This window comes from Lissotriton helveticus, chromosome 2_1 (genome assembly GCF_964261635.1).
Source record: "Lissotriton helveticus chromosome 2_1, aLisHel1.1, whole genome shotgun sequence".
NCBI classification, from domain to species: domain Eukaryota; kingdom Metazoa; phylum Chordata; class Amphibia; order Caudata; family Salamandridae; genus Lissotriton; species Lissotriton helveticus.
This window is the reverse complement of record NC_136059.1, coordinates 1,456,173,749-1,456,188,372: the sequence shown is the minus strand read 5'-3', so window position 1 is coordinate 1,456,188,372 and position 14,624 is coordinate 1,456,173,749. Positions and strand designations below refer to the sequence as shown.

At 44.6% G+C, this 14,624-nt stretch overlaps 1 long non-coding RNA gene and 6 pseudogenes across 1 annotated transcript in view; all 7 read left to right on the top strand.

The window, feature by feature from the left end:
- LOC144819795 (uncharacterized) overlaps nucleotides 1-14,624 on the top strand; it is a 139,856-nt gene that overhangs the window by 42,906 nt on the left and 82,326 nt on the right. The gene's annotated exons all lie outside the window — the stretch shown is intronic.
- LOC144820783 (5S ribosomal RNA) lies at nucleotides 3,692-3,809 on the top strand (annotated as a pseudogene).
- On the top strand, nucleotides 3,926-4,044 carry LOC144821053 (5S ribosomal RNA; annotated as a pseudogene).
- On the top strand, nucleotides 10,755-10,873 carry LOC144820633 (5S ribosomal RNA; annotated as a pseudogene).
- LOC144820713 (5S ribosomal RNA) lies at nucleotides 11,426-11,544 on the top strand (annotated as a pseudogene).
- Nucleotides 12,777-12,895, top strand: LOC144820527 (5S ribosomal RNA; annotated as a pseudogene).
- Nucleotides 13,003-13,121, top strand: LOC144820903 (5S ribosomal RNA; annotated as a pseudogene).

The window sequence follows — 14,624 nt, the reverse complement described above, 5'->3', positions numbered from 1 at the left end:
GTCTGTGGCCAATTAATATGAGCCAGCGCGGCTCCTCCTACACACCACTGTCAGAGAACCTCTCCCTCCCCTCCGGCTAGAACCCCAGACAGATGGCCCAAGGAGATGAAGGGTCGAGGTGGGAGGGGCACCAGAACAAACAAAACAGCGCTTAGCCAACGACACTAGGCGCTATAAAAATACAGGGCAGGGAAGCATAACGGCTTGTGCCAGCCTCACCTCGCTGTGCTGTGTTCACAGCAAGGCTGGGTGCACAGTTCCAGTAGCGGCTTCCTTTCATCTACAGCCCTCCTCCTCGCCCCCTCCTCCTGGCAGACGAAGGGAAGGAGAGCCCGGCCAGGGTGGGTGGGGGGAGAGCTGCTGCTGAGTACACGGCCCAATAAGAGATCAGCAGTGGTGCGTGCTGCAGGCATGAAGGCAGCCTGAGGGCCTGGGCCTGCTTCACAGCTGTGTGAAGAATTTTCTTATCTGCTTGTAAAATAAACAAGCAGATAAGAAATGTCTTTACGGCAGCCACAAAGCAGGCTACCTTGTCCGGAGGGGCAGTACGAAAATCAGACAGGGTGGCACCCAAAACCCCACTTTTCCAATGGGAAGCCAGCGTTTACCATAAACGCTGACGCTACCCAATGGAAAGGAGGGGAGGGGCTTACAGTACCCTTTTTAGAACAATATCTCTCGCAGGGCGTGGCAGCTTCGCTGCTCCGCCCACGCGAGACCTAACTAGAGAAGTTACCTTTTACTGTAGAAGAGTCACCATCTACAGATGGTTAATCCATGGCTATATCACACTGCCAATCATGACATTCTAATTCCAGTACTGCCTGAAACGTTACCCATAAGGCAGATATGAAGCTTTAAGCAAAGTGTTCATATGAGAAACCTGGGAGTTACTGTACATATATAGGGGCAGGACCAAAGACAAGGAAGTTTTTTTCTGAGTGGTTCAAACTGACAAAAGGCCTTAAGTGGGTCTTTAGTGTGTAAAGAAATAATGGGTCAATAGCGAACTTATCCTGCTACCTTAAGGGTTACCCAGCTGCTGTAATTCATCTGGTCTTTGAGTTACTTTCAAATGGGAGTTACTTGATGCTGAATGACCAAGGCTGTTGTGGAATGACGCCCGGCCTTGCTTATCTAGTGACCATCAACTCTAGAGTTGTTTGTTGTAAGCAAGTATTGTTTGCCCCAGCTCGCAAAGTTAGGGAGGCACCACTGTGGCCTTTACTGAATGTATCCAACACAGGGTTTGATTATATAAGAAGAATGAAAGCCATACTGTTCCAGCATAATGTGGCCTTAACTTCAGCCCAAGAGACTTTTGATCTCCAAGTGGCAAGGTCTTCGGCAGAGATAGACGTGTTGGTCCGTACGAACTTCCCTCTCCATTTCAGAGAATTGTCCATCATATTTTTATCATGTCTGACACGAGTCGCGTCGTACACTTATTTAAGAGCATTGGATCAGGACTGTTAACCACCTTTCAAACCATTTCCGGAGTGATTCTATCTTTCATACACTCCGTACTTGGAAACATTTTTGATGGGCTTCCTTTGGTCCTGCTTTCGGTAGCGGGCATCCTGATTTACTTCTATTGCTTCGCAATGGATGCCAGCATCACTCAAGACATGGAGAGAGCACTGCTGGAGTGACGTTGTCATGAGCGAGTGGTGTTCCTATTGCGGTTACCTTGGCTTCAAGAGCTGAGTGAGCATTGGTTCCTGTCTTTCAGACCGGCCTGGATTGATTGCATCCTACCAGTATTCCACTGCCCCTTTTGCGGATTCAGACGCGTGTTGGACCCCTGTCTAACACTTCCATTGGTTGAGCCGCTGGACATAGACATGCTCCTGGTGCCTTTACGAGCCCATGTGCACAGTTGTCCACAGCATATTCCCATGTGTATGATGGAGTTCCTAGAGCCTCCACAGGATGCTTCAGCTTCTGTTGGACCGGAGTATGGCTGTGCAACGAATGTGCAAGCATAAGCCTCAGGCACACAGGCATCTACTTCTTCCCTGATGGCTGCCATGGGAAACAGCGATGACCACCTGTGCTCACTTGATTTCATACTAGAGGTATTGGAGGGACGGCCTCCTGCGGATGCCTTGTACAGTGATGTTGAGTCTTCAGTGCAGGATCCATAAACAATTTGGCATGTCGTGTGCTGGTAACCGTTTGGGCAATTTTTATACATGTACCAAATGAAGGTCGAACAGACTTTGTTTTTATTTTTCTTCGCACTAGATGAACATAGTGGCTTTCAAGGAGCTCAGAAAAACAAATTACAATATGTCCAAAATTATAATAGAATTTTTTTTTTAAAGCTCTGTAGGGAAGAATACTTTCACTATAGACTTTATTTTTTATAGACCGCTTTTAAAAAGCTTCTTAAATATACTTTTAATATGAAGGATTTTGATGCCTTTTATGCGTTTACTATCATTACGTAGTCAACCTTGTTGGCCTTTTTAAGAGGAGTGGGTGTCATGTTCCTTAGGTTAGTTCCATCATGTACATAAAGACTACATACATTGCGTCCCATCCACACAACATAACTGTCTTACATAGATGACCTTTACCCAGTAGCTGACTTCTGTCTCTCCGACAACAGGCTCTTGGTACCATATCTTAATCCCTGTACCTGACGTACACAAAATATGTCCCCAGGCACATAAGATTTATACTGTACCAGGGTCACCACTTTTTTCATTCATGGCCAACAGCCAGCTGCATATGCTCATGTTTGTTTAGAAAAGGATTAGCAGGGGATTATCAAATGTTTTCGAAACATATTGATTCTAGAAAAACCCCGGAGTGACCACTTTACTATAAAAGACTCTCACTCTCCCTTACCAAGGCAGAGGAAGAATTCCTTCCAGGCTGGACCGAGATTCTTCAGGCTTATCCTTCGCAAGGCAGAGACCTGATATCCCTTGTGGGGTGCCATCCTTGCCGCAGAGACAGGGTCCTTCATTTAGAATCATCAGGTGAGGGGTTAGCACTTACCCGGGGAATTCTTGGCTCTATTAGGCTCCAATTGCTTCCCTTAGGACATATCCTAGAACTTACACATACATGACAGGAGGGGTGGGAGCACACTGCTTCACCTCCCAGCACAGTTCTCCCCTTAGCATGATGGTAAATGCAGTTCTTAGTACATGCTTACTTGAGATTGTACTGGAGTGTCAGGCCTGGTCAGTACCTGAATGAGAGACCGGTTGGAATACCAGGTGCTGAACGCTTTTTGTTTTTTATTTTGTTTTGCCTTTGGGGAATAAGGGTGGCTTGTCTCAGAACTTTAGCAGCGTCGGACCTGGTCAGTACCTAGGTGGGTGACAGCCTGGGAATGCCAGCACTGCTATTTTTGTTTTGCTTTAGGTGAATGAGGGTGGCTTGTCTCACTTACTGTCTCCAACACTGAAGAAGAATGAAAAAAGCGAAGATTCCCAAAGTCAGAGCTCTTCTTGCCTATTGCCATACCACCCTTGAGGCATCTGATCTCAGAAGATAAACAAGGTCGGATCTTGTTCGTGCCTGGATGGAAGACCGAATAAGAATAACAGGTGCTGTATGCTTATTGTTTTTTTTGTTTTCCTTTAGGTGAATGAGGGTGGCTTGTCTCATTTACTATGGCCAGCACTGACGAAGAATGACAAAAGCTAAGAGCCCCAAAGTCAGCGGTTTTCATGCCTACAGCCATACCACCCTGAAAGCACCTGATCTCGTCTGATCTCAGAAGATAGGCAGCGTCAGGCCTGGTCAGTACCTGCATGAGAGACCGGGTGGAATACCAGGTGCTGTAGGCTTTTTGTTTTTTATTTTGTTTTGCCTTAGGGGAATAAGGGTGGCTTGTCTCACTTAATATGTCCAGCACTGAAAAAGAAAGAAAAAAGCCAAGTGCCCCAAAGTCAGTACTTGTCATGCCTACAGCCATACCACTCAGAAAGCACCTGATCTCGTCTGACCTCAGAAGTTAAGCAGGGTCAGGCCTGGTTCATTCCTGGATGGGAGACTGCATGGGAATACCAGGTGCTGTAGGCTTATTTTTTGCTTTAGGTGAATGACGGTGGCTTGTCTCGCTTAGTATGGCCAGCACTGTAGAAGAATAAAAAAAGCTAAGAGCCCCAAAGTCAGTGATTTTCATGGCTTTGGCTATACCACCTTGAAAACACATGATCGCTTGTGATATAGGAAGTTAAGCAGTGTCGGGCCAGGTTAGTGCCTAGACGGGAGACCTCCTTGGAATACCAAGTGCAGTAGGCTTTTTTTGTTTTGTTTGTTTTGCTTTAGGGTGGCTTGTCTCACTTGCCATAGACAGCACTGAAGAAGAATGAAAAAAAGCTGACAGCCCCAAAGTCAGTGCATTTTACGCCAAGAGAGATACCAACCTGACAGCAACTGATCTTGTCTGATTTGAGAAGTTAAGCAGGCTCAGGCCTCATTAGAACCTGGATGAGAGACTCTCTGGAAATACAAGGTGCTGTAGGCTATTTGTTTTTTTGTTTGTTTTGCTTTAGGTGAATGAGAGTCAGGCCTGGTTAGAACCTGGATGGGAGACTTTCTGGGAATACCAGGTGCTGTTGGCTTTTTATTTTAATTGTTTTGTTTTTGCGTTTGCTTTATGTGAAAGAGAGTGGCTAGTCTTGCTTACTATGCCAAGCACTGAAGAAGAATGAAAACAGCTAAGAGCCCTAAAGTCAGTGATTTTCATGCCTATGACCATACCACCTTAAAAACACATGAAATAACGTGATTTAGGAAGTTAAGTAGTGTCAGGCCAGGTAAGCACCTGGATAAGGAGACGGCTTGGGAATACCAGGTGCTGTAGGCTGTTTGTTGTTTTTGTTTGTTTTGATTTAGGTGAAAGAACGTGGCTCATCTCACTAACTATGGCCAGCACTGAAGAAAAATGAAAAAGCCCAAAGGCAGTGCTTTTCATACCTTCGGCCATATCACACAGAAGGCATTTGATCTCAGAAGTGAATCAGCTAGGTCAGGCCCAGTTAGTACCTGAATGGGAGACTGCCTTGGATTATCAGTTGCTGTAGGCTTTTTCGTTGTTTTGTTTTGCTTTAGGAGAAAGAGGGTGGCTTGTCTCACTTACTATGGCCTGGCCAGCACTGAAGAAGAATGAAAAAAGCTAGGAGCTCAAAGTAAGTGCTTTTCATACCTACGGCCACAACTCCCTGAAAGCACCTGAAGTATAGCAGGGTCTTGTCTGGTTAGTACCTTGATGAAAGCCCGCCTGGGAATACCAGGAGTTGTAGGCTTTTTTTGTTTTTTGTTTCACTTTAGGTGACTGAGGGTGGCTTGTCTCTCTTACTATGGCCAGCACTGAAAAAGAATAGAATAGAAAGTTAAGAGCTCCAAAGTCAGTGTTTTTCATATAAACGGCCATACCACCCTCAAAGCCCCTGATGTCGTTGGATCTCAGAAATTAAGCTGGGTGGGCCCTGGTTAGTCCTTTAATAGGAGACCTCTTGGGAATACCAGGTACTGTAGGCTTTTTGTTTTTTTGTTTGCTTTAGTTTAAGTGAATGAGGGTGGCTTGTCTCACATACTAAGGCCAGCATTGAAGAAGAATTAAACAAGCATTTACAATGCAACGGTTTCGCCTTTGCAAAAGTTAGAGCTTTTTGCATTGCTCATCAGAGGTCTATTCTCACAATAGGATTGCGATTATAAAGGATTTTGCATACAATTCCCTTGCGAAGATCCACTGTCCAGTTCTTGTAAATCCCACACTAGACATTGCTAGCAGATGGCAGACAGCACATGCAGAAATCCTGTTAATCCCATTTCTGCCCCAATCAGCTCTCCCCAGAGAGACAGATAACCAGGCAATCGGAGTAAGGAAATAGGAAATTACGCAAAATAGAGGAAGCCCAAAAATATGGATCTAACAAGAAGATTAGCTTGTACAATACAAATTGCACACAGCTTTATTTACCACTTGGAAGTGAATTAAATTACTTTCCCAATTCTTGCTCACTGACACGGGAAGGAAAGTGTGGCTGTTGTTACTATATGTTAACAGCTGGCAGGCATCTGAGGTACTGTGGTGTTCCGATACTGGTAGCACTAAGGAAATGTTCAGGATTTTGTTTTTTGTTTCACATCAGTTGTAAGTTACATCTGTGTGAAGATTTTTCTCCCCAGCTAAGTTTTGTTTATATATATATTTTTATGTTCCTGGTTTCCCTTTGCCTTAGCCTCTGCAAAGATTTTCTGTGCAAGGGGAGGCCATTTTTACTCATATCAAACCCACCCATGATGGACAGTACATGCACATTATTTTCTTCTCTGCAAGGTACCCTTTCTCAAAGTATATTGTGGCAGGAGTATCAATTTATTCTGTGGCAGGAGTATGCAAGTATACTGTGGAAGGAGTATGCAAGTATAATGTGGCAGGAGTACGCAAGTACACTGTGGCAGGAGTACGCAAGCATACTGTAGCAGGTGTATGCAAGTATACTGTAGCATGAGTATGCAAGTATACTGTAGCAGGATTATGCAAGTATACTGTAGCAGGAGTATAAACATATACTGAGGCGGGAGTATAAATGTATACTGTGGCAGGAGTGTATAAGTATACTGTGAAGTATAGACGTATACTCTGGCAGCCCGACCCCTACCCTCTTACTTCATGGCACTGATGGGTCTATTCTAGTACAGCATAAAAGAGTTAACTCAAAAGGTGATGATGTACTGCGACTATACACTCAATTATTCTTTAAACAACCGAAGAAATGTGCATTTCTTGCACATGAAACATTTAGAATGATTTATAGTCAAGGAATGTTCTTTATTGTATATTCTATGTGAATTAACTTATTCACCTAGCAACTGCTATTGATAAAACGTGGTTTGGAGAGACTTTACAAAGTCAATAACCTAACCTATACTATAAAAAATAGTACTACACTAGCACCCTACACACAGTTTATTCACAATCAGCGCATTAATAGTAAATGTGCAGTCTTGTTGCAACCTTGTAAAAAATGAAAATCCTAGTATAACCAACATATTGTGTAGCAATAGCATTTATACAGCACTTTCTAATTCTGATGAGGAACTGAAGTGCTTTGTGGACGAATAGCACGTTGCACTGTGCTATACTTACAGCATAAAAGACATTCTCATTCATATAGGATTACAATTTTGTTATTCTAAGTATCATACAGTAGAAATGCAGTATTTACTTAAATCTTGTGAGCAATTAGTCCTACAATGTATTGCACAAAGTTGCTACAAAAAATATCATGCGATGCGTCCTAAAGTGTTTATGTATTTCCAATGTACTTGGAAATTCAGGTGTTTGTACATGTGCTCGTATAGAGGATATATGTAGGTGGTCAGCCCTGCGCTCAGCAAGTGGTCATGCGAGGGTCATGACCTTATGTATATAGGTATATAATTGCAAGCACATACATTCGCACACACCTACAGCTTGATATCACGTTCTCTGTGATTGTACTCTCAAGTAACCCCTCTGTGCGTGACAATCAGAGCAGGGTTTCTCCTACATCAAATTGTAGCTAACGAGTTATTTCACTCAGCTTAGGCCACCTTTAGATAAGTGTTTAGTTTTGGAAACAATATTACAAAAAAACGAAATAGTAATTTGGCAACATTTAAAAAATGGGCGACCAAATGAAGTAGCACAATAGGCAAGTTTAGTTTTGGAGAGAGAATTAAAAAGCTAAACTGGTTTTCTTTCGGGATGCAATGTAGTTAAGGGGCGGGGGGTGGGGGCTTATACTGCACACAAATTAATCATTTCTTGCTGTGTCAGTCTAGGTTGGACCAGAGCTTGACACTGATGGGCTGCACGTTTTTTTCCTTCTAGAAAATATGAAGGATGGTAATTGATGGCTTGGTTACACAGTCGTGTTTGACTTCCTTTTAAGGAACGGAGATGCCAAGGGTGACAAATTATTTTTATTTAGGTCTTTAAATAAGTCACCCACCCACTACACAAATCTACACGTGCTGGGGCACGGCCTGGGGTCATTTACCTGTTAGGTACACCAAATATAATTTGGCGGGACGCCTGAATGACACACACTATTGTAAGTCTCACGGGAGACCGAGAGCAGACACTCGAAACCCACCTTTCTATCAACCAGAAAACCACAGAGGGCAAGGTTAAGTGCACTTTAGTGTAGGGGGAGGTGCGCCTTGCTGAATGCAAGCCTCCCCGGGGGCAGGCTGCAGAAGAAAGACTGCCAGCATGGACTAACACTGAGCGAATCAGGGGGAAGTTATGCCGCCGCACCCCCGGGTACGTTCTACCTGTCGTGCCCTTAGGGTTTCTTTCTGGGCGGTAGTGGCACCCGCCTTTGGAATGACACGGTTGCAAAATGCTTCCACGGCTCTTTAATTGCCATTAGCTTCCGCGAGCGTTGCGTCTTTCAGTGTTCTTTCTCTTCAAAGGAATGTAAACACTTTATAGAAACAGGAAGGCGAAGGCAGTTGTGAAAGCGGCGAGGAATCTAGCCAGGCAGCCTCCAGCAAGCCTCTGTTTACCGAGCGAGCAGTCGACGCCCGGTGCTCCTGGCTGGGCCTACCTTACGTGAGAGGAGTCCGAAAAATATTATTAACAGTAAACACCAAGGGGACTTGTAAATGAGCCCCCAAGTGAAAGGCACCCAACAGTCGAAAGAGCAAAAACACGCATGCACCTCACCTTCGATTTAGAAGGGTTAATTAAGACATAGCAGCACCCCTCCCAAAAATCCGCTGTCCACGGCGCGGAGAGCATGGCGTTGAAGCAATGCCCGCCCAACAGTGAAGTACACGTACCCACCAGGCTCACCGGTAAGAAGATTGCAGTAATCCCCTCCGCAATATGGGGCAGCTGAGCAGAGGCTATAAGCACTGTTGCAGAAAGAAATGTGCCGAAAGTGGCCACGTTCAGCATGCGATGGACTTTTGCAGGAAACGTAGTGATTTTTGTGTGTTTTTCAATTAGCAGAAACTCTAGCAGCGAGTGTCTGGGGCAGCTCAAAACACCTCAATATTAAATGACATGCGCCATGTTCCTCACAAAATAAAATGGAAGGAGGCCCACGTGGGACGTAATAGGGAACGTGGAAATGACAACACACCCACCAAAGTAGCTCGGGCCCTCGATCTGTTTCCGGTGGCCCAGCCCTTGCCTAAAAAATACAAGTCAGGTCCCGGGCCGGCCAGCCAATCACAGCGCGGCCCGGGGAATGACGTCACGGGGGTGTCCCGGGCCGGCAGCCAATCACAGCGCGGCCCGGGACAAAGGGGCGGGGCTTAAAAAAAGCCCGAGAAACGCCCCCGAATCGCGTTTTCGAAAGAAAGCGCGATTGACAGCCTCTGCCTCCCAATGGCTAGCCTCCATTTATGGAGCTAGCCAATTGGAAACAGAGGCTGTCCTAACCTCACTATTAGAAACAACAGATTTCGATCTGGGAGTGGCTTCGCCCCTCGCCAGGTTACGAAACCTAAAAAGCTAAGAGCCCAAAGTCAGTGCTTTTCACACCTCCGGCTATACCACCCTGAAAGCACCTGATGTCGTCTGATCTAAAAAGTTAAGCACGGTTGGGCCTAGTTAGTAACTAAATGGGGAACCGCTTTGGAATACCAGGTGCAGTAGGCTTTTTGTTTTTTTGTTTGCTTTGCTTTAGGTGAATGAAGATGGCTTGTCTTGCTTAGTATTGCCAGCAGTAAAGAAGAATGAAAAAAGCTAAGAGCCCAAAGTCAGTAATATTCATACCTACGGCCACACCACACTGACATCACCTGATCTCAGAAGTTAAGCAGCATAGGGCCTGTTTAGTACATTTATGGGTGACGGCCTGGGAATACCAGGAAACGCAGGCTTGTTTCTTTTTTGTTTTGCTTTGGGTGAATGAAGGTGGCTTGTCTCTCTTATTATGGGCAGGACTGAATGGGAATGAAAGAGTGAAGAGCACTAAAGTCAGTGCTTTTCATAGCCTGGTGCTTTTTTTTGTTTGTTTTGCTTTAGATGAATGAGGGTGGCTTGTCTCTCTTACTATGGCCAGCACTGAAGAAGAATGAAAAAAACTAGCAGTCCAAAGACAGTGCTTTTCGAACCTACGGCCAAACCACCCTGAAAGCATCTGATCTCAGCCGTTAAGCAGGGTTGGGCAAGTCTAGAACCTGAATGGGACACTTCCTGCGAAAACCTGGTGGTGTAGGCTTTTTTTTTGCTTTAGGTGAAAGAGTGTGGCTTATCTCACTTTCTGTGTCCAGTACTGAAGAAGAACGAAAACAGCTAAGATAACTAAAGTGAGCGGTTTTCATGGCTATGGGCCTACCACCTTGAAAACACATGATCTCATGTGATATAGGAAGTTAAGCAGGGTCAGGCCTGGTTAGAACCTGTATGGGAGACTCCCTGGGGTACTAGGTACTGTAGGATTTGTCTTTTTTTTTTGCTCTGCTATAGGTGACTGAGGATGGCTTGTTTCGCTTACTATAGCCAGCACTGAAGGCGAATAAAAAAAGCTAAGATCCCAAGTCAGTGCTTTTCATACCTACTGCAACACCACCTTGAAGGCACCTAATCTCAAAAGTGAAGCAAGTTCGACTTGGTTAGTACCTCGATGGGAGACGCCTGGGAACACCAGGAGATGTAGGCTTTTTGTTTATTTTTGTTTTGATTTAGGTGAATGAGGCTGTCTTGTCTCTCTTACTATGGCCAGCACTGAAGCAGAATGGCAAAAGCTAAGAGCCCTAAAGTCAGTGCAGTTCATGCCTGTGGCCATACCACCCTGAAAGCACCTGACCTTGTCTGATCTCAGAAGTTAAACAGCGTCGGGTATGGTTAGTACCTGGATGGGGTTCCGCCTGGGAATACCAAGTGCTGAAGGCTTTTTTTTAAAATTTAAGTGAATAAGGTTGGCTTGTTTTGCTTACTATGCCCACCATTGAAAAAGTATGAAATAAGCTAAGAGCCCCGCAAGACAGTGTTTTTCATGCCTATGACCATAAAACCCTGAAAGCACCTGAACCAGTCTTATCTCATAAATTAATCAGCATCTGGCCTGGTTACTACATGGAAGAGAGACCGCCTGGGAATACCAGGTACTGTAGGATTTATGTTTTTTGGTTGTTTTGCTTTAGGTGAATGAGGGTGGCTTGCCTCGCTTACTATGGCAAGCACTAAAGAAGAATGAAAAAATCTAAGAGCTCCAAATTCAGTGCTTTTCATGTCTAGGGCCATACCACCCTGAACTCACCTGATCTCAGAAGTTAACCAGAGTCAGGCCTGGTTAAAACCAGGATGGGAGACTGCTTGGCAATTCCAGGTACTGCAGTATTTTTGTTTTGCTTTACCCGAACGAGGGTTGCTTTTCTCGCTTACTATGGCCAGCACTGAAGAAGAGTGAAACTAGCTAAGAACCACAAAGTCAGTTCATTTTAGGCTTACGGCCATACCGCCCTAAAAACACCTGATCTTATCTGATCTCAGTAGTGGAAATGTGTTGGGCCTGGTTAGTACCTGGATGGGAGACTGCCTGGGAAAACCAGACGCTGTAGGCTTATTGTCTTTTTTTTATATCCTTAAGTGAAAGATGGTGGCTTGTCTCGCTTACTATGGCCAGCACTGATGAAGATTGAAAAAAGCTAAGAACCCCAAAGTTAGTGCTTTTCAAGCCTACGGCCATACCTCCCTGAAAGCATCTGACCTTATCTGATCTCAAAAGTTAAGCAGGGTCGGGCCTGGTTACTACCTGGATGGGCAACCACCTGGGAAAACCTTGCGCGTTTATTGTTTTTTTTATTTCCTTAGGTAAAAGAGGGGGGCTTGTCTCACTTACCATGGCCGGCACTGAAGAAGAATGAAAACAGCTAAGGGCCCTAAAGTAAGTGTATTTCATCCCTATGGCCATACAACCCTGAAAGCATCTGATCTTGTGTGATCTCAGAAGTTAAGCAGCGTCGGGCCTTGAAAGCACCTGGATGTGAGACCGCCTGGGAATACCAGGTGCTGTTGACTTTTTTTTGTTTTTTTGTTTTGCTTTAGGTAAATGAGGGAGGCTTGTCTCACTTACTATGTCCAGCACTGAAGAAGAATGAAAAAGATCTGAGCCACAAAGTATTTGCATTTCACCCTAAGAGCACCTGAAATTGTCTGATCTCACAAGTTAAGCAGGGTCGGGCCTGTCTTGAATCTGTTGGGAGACCAGCTGGGAATGCCAGGTGCTGTAGGCTTTTATTTTGTTGTTTCATAAGGTGAATGAGGGTGGCTTGTTTAGCTTACTATTGTGAGCACTGAAGAAAAATGAATAAAGCTAAGAGCCCAAAGTGGTGCGTTTCATACCTATGGTCATGCCACCCAAAAAAGCACCTGATGTTGTCTGATCTCAGAAGTTAAGCAAGGTTAGGCTGGTTAGCACCTGAATGGGAGACCACCTGGGAATACCAGGTGCTGTACGCTTTTTTGTTTTTTTTGTTTTGCTTTAGGTGAATGAGGGTGGCTTGTCTCACTTACTATGGACAGCACTGAAGAAGAATGAAAAAAGCTAAGAGCCCCAAAGGCATTGCTTTTCATGGCTACGGCCATACCATGCTATAAGCATCTGATCTTGTCTGATTTCAGAAGTTAAGCATCGTTTGCCCTGGTAGCACCTAGATGGGACCCCGCCTGGGAATACCAGGTACTGTAGGATTGTATTTTGCTTTAGGTGAAAGAGGGTGGCTTGTTTCACTTACTATGGCGAGCACTTAATAAGAATGAAAAGAGCTAAGAGGCCAAAGTCAGTGCTTTTCATCCCTATGGTCATACCACCCCGAAAGCACCTGATTTCATCTGATTTCAGAAGTTAAGCAGGGTTTGGCCTGGTTAGAACCTGGATGGGAGACCATCTGGGAATACCAAGTGCTGTAGGCTTTTTTCGGTTTTGGTTTAGGAGAATGACGGTGGCTTGTCTCGTTTACTGTGGCCTGCACTGAAGAAGAAAGAAAAAAGATAAGAGCCACAAAGTCATTGCATTTCACACCAATGGCCTTACCACCCTGAAAGTACCTGATATTGTATGATCTCAGAAGATAAGCGGGCTTGGGCCTGGTTAGTACTTGAATGGGCGACCGCTTAGGAATACCAGGTGATGTAAGCTTTTTGTTTTCTTGTTTGTTTCTGCTTTAGGTGAATGAGGGTGGCTTCTCTCATTTACTATCCCAGCACTGAAGAAGAAGGAAAAAAGCTAAAAGCCTCAAAGTCGGTGCTTTTAATGCCTACCACCCTTAAACCACGTAATGTCCTCAGATCTCAGAAGTTAAGCAGTGTCAGGCCTAGTTAGAACTTGGATGGGAGGCTGCCTGGAAATACCAGGTGCTGTAGGCTTTTTTTGTTTTCCTTTTTGTGAATAAGGGTGGCTTGTCTCGCTTACTATGGCCAGCACTGAAAAAGAATGAAAAAAGCTAAGAGCCACAAAGTCAGTGCATTTCGTGTCAACAGCCACATCACCATGAAAGCGCCTGATCTCATCTGATCTCACTAGTTAAGCAGGGCGGTGACTGGTTAGTAGTAGCTGAATGAGACACCACTTGGGAATACCAGGTGCTGTAGGCTTTTTCTTTTTTTGTTTTGCTTTAGGTGAATCAGGGTTGCTTGTATCTCTAACTATGGCCAGCACGAAGAAGAATGAAAAAAGCTAAGAGCCCCAAAGTTGGTACTTTTAATACCTACGGCCATACCACCCTGAAAGCACCTGATGTCGTCGGATCTCAGAAGTTAAGCAGGGTTTGGCCTGTTTAGAAATTGGTTGCAAGACAGCCTGTGAAGGAAGTGACCCAATTAGGGCCACCCGGGTCACTCGCAACCTCCTTTAGCCTTCCACTAATGAAGAGTTGATGATGCAGTAGAGAATACAAGCAAACTAGTTTATTCACAAAGTACACTGCAGCGGATTCCAATCTGACCAGCCTACTATGTTGGCTGACGAGGGACTGACTCTAACAAGCATAAAGTTACATTATGTATGTTGCGGAGTTCACAAAGACCCGCCTATAAAGGGAAAACACTGGTAGGTGTTGTAATATAATGGGGGTACAGAACAGAGGTTTCCATTCCGCAGCCTGGAACAAGTTATCTACTATCCAAGGTCGTCTGGCCTATCCTCACCTCTAGGCAGGTGGGATGCCTCTATGTAACCGAAAAGGCATGCCTGAATGAGCAAGTTTCAACATTGGAGAAACAAAACTTGCCAAGGACCCTTTCTCGTAAATGAGCAAGTAACAGTTTCAAATATAATACAAGATGGGGTTCTCGAGAACTAAAATGGTGGCACAGTTGTCAACCTAACAAACGCAACATCTGCATTTACTAATGGCATAAACATACAGTATGCGTGTAGCATGATTTAGCTATATAATGCTAACATATTATTGGGTAAAATATGAGTAATATGGCAATTTTATTTATATTATTATTATTATTTTTTTATTTAAGAAGTTTTATATAGCACTAGCCAGACCCTAGGGTATCAGAGCGCTTTACATCAGATAAATTGCATAGAATAACAAAATACAAAAAATAAAAGACAAAGGAGCGACAAGATGACGGTGACGGGCAGTCTTTAACTGGGGAGTCCTTCATAGTCTCCGGGTTGCAGCAGTGC